The 5928-nt window shown below is 47.5% G+C and overlaps 1 pseudogene; it reads right to left on the bottom strand.

Annotated features, from left to right (window-relative positions):
* Positions 1–2634: 2634 nt before the first annotated feature.
* Positions 2635–3769, bottom strand: LOC144224276 (melanoma-associated antigen 10-like; annotated as a pseudogene).
* Positions 3770–5928: the final 2159 nt, after the last annotated feature.

The following is a 5928-nucleotide window of genomic DNA, read 5'->3' as shown; positions in this document are numbered from 1 at the left end:
AAATTTAGGAAAACTTTTTCTTCTTGTTTATTATTATATGAGTACTTTTCCCCCTTTAAAGTATTTCCTAGATTTTTTATAGTATTATGCTTTTTTTTTTTTTTTTCAATTTTTGGCTGCCAAGGGTATGCACAGGAAACGGATGACATGCTGTAGCATGTAGATCTCTATCTGTTGATGCAGTTTAGTCTAGTCTCTAGCCTAGTAGCCTCTCCTGAGAGTCGGATCCATGGCTCCTACTGCCTACCAGACCTGTTAATCTGGACATCCCACTCAACTTCACCATCTCCATGGCTCACACTGATATCGTCTGCCACACCTTTCTTCATGACTACCATAATTCAAATCGCCACCAACTCTTCTTCCCTTATTGTGTCTCATCTGGAAGACTTCTGCCTAGTCAGCAATTATAAGACCTCAGAATCATTATATATTATTCTGTCATTTCACAGTTGCTAATTTCCTAATATCTTCTACAATCTGCCTCCTGTTCATTTTCTCACACCACAGCTTGAGTTACGTGTGTTATTTCTCTTTGGTTTATTTCCTTCATGTTTCTCCCTAGCATATGTTCAGTAAATGCTTCCTGACTGAAAAGACAAATGGGAGAATGATGGATTGGGTGAACGAATACATGAATGAATGAATGATCACATGTTTTGATTCAAAATGTGAAATGTGAGCCCTACCTGGGCCTTTGAACTCCATGGAAGAAATTTGAAAATGCTACAAATGACTTCGGAATTCCCCTAGGAAACTATTACTGAGTTTGTCATTACGTACTTCTTGTATCCAAGCCCAAGCACTGTCTCGGACTTGAGGATGCTCTGAATATCATGATACATATCATGATACATGATACTTCTTGCTTTAGACTCCACATACATCCATCAGTTTAACAAGGGAGAGTACTGTCTCCATGGGTTTCCATCCGCCCTGCAAATGTCTGCACCCTGGGGCCAATCCTCTATCTGGTGGCAACGTAGACCAAGAGTCATGGCCGTGGGACACCCGCCCTCCAGTGTGCCAACGGCTCAGAGTCTGTGGGAGGCAGCCTGAGCCAGGGAAGCGCGTGGAGCTATTTCAAGGCATGTCCACACCCAGCCCTTTACCTGCAGAGTCACTGAGGTGCTTAGTCCCAGCGCATTGTCCCCGCCCATTCCCATCTCCTTGCAGCTGCACACTCCCTTCTCCCGCTCACTCGTGTTTCTGGTCTGTCTCAACTGTCAGGCATCGGTCACCACCCCTGCTCACCCACATGGCCTCCGCCCCCACAGAGAGGTCCACCGTGCACGGGGGAGACACACCCCAGCCTCCGGCGGGCACCAAGGCAGCTCTCAGCCCTGGGACACCGGCGAGGGTGCACTGGACCACTAGAGTACCCAAGAGTGTGGCTCACCCAAATGACGCAGGGAGCAGCTGCACTCTTCCTGACAGGACTTAGGGGGGGCCTAAGGTAGGGGCTGGTGTCTGGGGTGCTGCAGGGCCACTCCTCCAGTTGACCTATTTACTTAGACTTCACTGAGACTTCCAGCCGGAAATGAGGATTCCAGGATCTCTCCCAAACCTGTTCATGTAAGATGTCCCTAAATCCTTCACTCAACACTTAGATTCCTAACCAACACTGACAGAAAGAATTGCCATTTCTCAGAGCTCTAAATGCCTTGGCTCAGGGCCTTTTTATTCAACTGCTCTGATTTGGAGTCTCACTCCCTCTTTTTTCTTGTTCTGTAGCTCTTAGAGGACATCCTACCATCTTCCTGATATGATTGCTGCTCCTAGCCCCTACCATTCTTTGGTTAGGGGGTGTGTCTGCTAATCCTAGTATCACCACTACTGACATAGAGCCTTCCAAAGAGCCAGTAAAGAATTGATGTTTGGTGAATAAAAAAAAGTCAGTGAGCAGGGACTGTCATCTATTAAGATTTCATCTACTTTCTTGAATAGACCAAGCAAATCCAAGTGTATCTTTTTAATTTTCCAGAATGGTGGACTGAAAGGTATAAACAAACTCAAGGATAAACTATCCTTTATATTTTTCCCTCTGTTTATTGAACCCCTGTACTTTACTACTTGGCTCTTTCACATTTCCAAAGAAATTTCTATTCCAATGTTACCTAGTACCAGATTCCCTAAAAGATGAGAGGCTTTCCAAATTTTTGCAAAATATCAAAACTCTTATTCTTAACCCTGAAAAACCAATAAATGTGTTACCAATGTCATTCAAAATTTAGAGTCCTTGGGGAATTAAATTGTCCATTAAAAGGAACATTTGAGGGTGCCTAGGTTGCTCAGTTGGTTGAGCATGTGACTTTGGCTCAAGTCATGATCTCATGGTTCATGGGTGCGAGCCCTGCGTCAGGCTTTGTGCTAACAGCTCAGAGCCTGGAGCCTGCTTTGGAGAGTGTCTCACACTCTCTTTGTGCCTCTCCCCCACTCATTCATCCATTCATTCTCTCTCTCTCTCAAAAATACATAAACCTTAAAAAAATTTTAAAGGGACACTTGAAAAATATCAAAAGAGAAAAGATAAACCTCCACATCACCGATACAGAACGGGAACACAAAGTTGTACACTGTGTTCTCCTGAGCCAGATCCTGACTCTCCTTTACTCAAAACCAAGACTGCCCTCTTCAAATACAGCATGATGATTCAGGCTCACTCTTCATTGGGGCAAGAGAAGCTGCTGACCAATGGTATGCAATGAACATGGCAGTAGTACTATCCATGGAGCCAATTCTGGCCTGGGCCCTCTCTTCCTCATCTCTCAAATGCTAATACCAGCATGAGAAAGAAGTGGGTTAGTCTCTTTGACCTTGGCGAAATATTCCAGAACTTGCATCTTGCTGGTTTCAGCATGGGCCCTGGGACCCCACAGGCGTTCAGCATGGAGGATCATGATTAGGCTGATACTGATACTCCAGGTAATTCTCCTGAACCCAATCTTTGGTGATGAGTTTCCTGGGATCCCCATAAATGAAGGGCTCCCTCTCAGTGTACACTCCTATCATATTCAGGAAATCCCAGATGTCTTCCTCAGGGGCACAGTTCCCCCCTTGAAGATCACACCCAGGATGATTATCAGGAGACCATTTTTAGGCATGTTCTGGTTGTCACTAAACACTTTATGATGGGTAAGGAGGTCCAGTGAGTTGACAAGGGCATAGGAGTGGATGATAGGGTCCATTTCCTTCATATCAATGCCAAAGATCACCTCCAAATGCTTAGAAGCTTTCTTAAAGATCACAGGGAAGGGTTTCTTATACCTTTTCATGATAACTTTTAGCATTTCTATCTTTGTGATGGGCTCCTTCAGTTGATACTTGAGGACATGAAATGCACTAAATCAGCTACCTTCTCATCTAGTGGGTCTCTGGGCAAATATTTGATGTCTGTTGAGGTCTGCAGGGAACCTGTATACTCTTTTTGGTTACTGGAACCTCCATCTCATGTGCTCTATGATGTGGAGAAGAAGCAGGAGCTCTGAGGACTCTGGGGAGGACTCCATTTTGTGGCAGGCTCCTCCTCAGGCTCTTCCTCCTTCTCCTCCATCTTCTTCTCCTCTTGGGAAACCAGGATCACAGGAGAGGAAGGCAGGGAGGAGGAGGTAAAGGGGTAGGAGAAGTTGAAAGAGCAAGAGGAAATGTAGGAAGTCTCCTCCTCTTCCTTAGCTATGAGAAGATGGGCCACTGCCAGGCCCTGTATCTCATTTTGGGCCTGAAAGTCTGGCTCACATGTGAGGCACAGACACTTTGGAGAGTGAGGCATGATGACTCTAGTTGGTAGCAGCAAGCAGAAGTGTGAGCGGCATGGTGGAAGATGGGGTACCACAGGCCTGGGGAGAGAGGGAGAAGGGCAGCGGCCTCAGCAGAGAAGGAGACTTTTGGCAGCTCTGGACAAAGGCTGACTTACAGGTCTCTTTCTTAGGGGGTGCTCTAGGGCCCCAAAGGGCTTCTGAACTTTGGGTCAGCTTGTCCCGTAAGATCTTATCAGAGGAAATGAAAAAGTTCCCCAGGTTGTAACCAAGAAAGCCTCAGATTTGGGGGTTGACTGTAGGCAGATGGGGTTGGGCACTGTGGGCTCCCCTCTGTTCTGGCATAAGTAGATCCCTTAGTAGACATTCAGTGTCTACACCTTGAATCCTGGCACTGCCTGGGACCCCTCTATTCTACACGTGCTTTAGAACAAGGCTTTCACCACCCAGTTCCTGAAGCCCCTATATAAGGAATTGAGGGGGCACCTCTGGCAAGCAGTCTCCTGTGTTCTAGGATGAGAGGTACCCTCAGGTCAAGATCTTCATTTCCAGAGACCCCAAAGAGAATATAAAGAAGTGGGATTATCTACCTGAAGGCCCTGCCTGGGGCTTCTTAGGACTGAAAGTAAGAATGGGTCTCTGAGAATCTTCTCTGGAGTAGGCGATCCCCTCTGCCTTCCCTCAGAGTCCTCTTCTTGATGCCTGGTTGGTCTGGTACTTCTCCCTCTGCTAACCTGAGGTTACAACCCTCAGAGAGAACCTCACCACTTTCAGGCTCTCGAGACGGAAGTCTAGATACAGCGCATCCAGCCTCTCTGCTTGGGGCCTCACAAGGCTAAAAGAGACAAAGCAGTCTTGAATCTCCCTTTATGTGGGGTGGAAGGTCCCCTAAATCCTCCCTCTTAATCATCAGCTTGATACTTTGCAGGGCCTGGAACTCTCCTCTCTTGTGTACTGAGCCAGACAGACCCCCTACAGAATAAGATTCTCACTTCTCTGACAAGTCCCCTCCCCCACCTGCAGATGGACGGCTGGAAAACTCACCCCCATCACACATGGCTAAGTCTGCCCCAACTTCCCAGGCTAAGAGCATATTAGGACTGAATTCTGTGGGGCCCATTGTGTCCTAGGATGGAAGGCGCCCTTAGTCCCCTTCAAGATGTATATTTTTGCCCTGTCGGGGCCTGAGCTCTCCCTTTCACAGAACTAATGATGAGTCCCTCAGGCCAAGATTTCTATGTCCATATGATGAATGAAGAGATAAGGAATGAATCTGCCTGACACTCCTGCCTGGAGTGTGTTGGGGCTAACAGTAGGGGCGTGGCAGTGCCTGGCAGCCCTCTATGTTGAACGTTCCCAAGTCCGCTCTCAAGAGTTCTCACCTTGAATCTTGGCACTGCTTGGGCCCCCTTTCCCTGCTTACTTGAGTGTGGCCTCCTCAGACCAAGCTACTCACTTCCTTGCGATGATAAGGCAGCAGTGAGGGTCCATCACATGTATACACCTTGTCTCAGGGCCTCTAAGAACTGTTAGCATGGGCAAGGTGAGGCTGAGGCCCATCACTCCTGGGTGTTGGGTTCTACCAGTCCTCATTCAAAACCCATACCTTGACTCCTGTTGGAGCTTGGGCTTCCTCCCTCTACTGACCTGATTTTTCCCCCTCTGACCAAGGTCCTCACCTCTCCTGGATGCTCTAGGAGAAATCAGATGCTGCTGCTTATAGCCACCATGTCTGAGGACCTATTGGAGCTAAGATTTGAAATGCAGTACAGAGTTGTGTGAGGCCCTCCTTTGTTCTGTGGTAGAGTACCCTCCACTCTCCCTCAAAACACTAATATTCAAACCTGGCAAGGCCTCAGCCACACTACTCTCTACTAACTTTAATGTGGCCCTTGCAGCCAAGGCCTCACCTTTCTAAAATATTACTCACCACTGATAGAAGTGAGAGAACAGCATATCTGGCCATCATAGGCCCAAACGTTGCAGACAGCAGGTTCAGGGCAAGATTTCTGTGGGGCCCCATCTATTCACAGAGGGAAGTCCCATTACACATCTTCAAGGTCACCATATTTCCTCCTGGCAAGGTCTGCATTCCTCCCTCTGCTGAGGTAAGGACGTGTCTCTCAGGCCAAGGCACTCATCTCTGTCAAGGTGAGGACTGCAGGGGAGGAAT

Source organism: Crocuta crocuta, unplaced genomic scaffold, assembly GCF_008692635.1.
Source record: "Crocuta crocuta isolate KB4526 unplaced genomic scaffold, BGI_CrCroc_1.0 scaffold581, whole genome shotgun sequence".
Lineage (NCBI taxonomy): Eukaryota > Metazoa > Chordata > Mammalia > Carnivora > Hyaenidae > Crocuta > Crocuta crocuta.
Note: the sequence above shows the minus strand (reverse complement) of the source record. Positions and strands in the feature narration are given on the sequence as shown.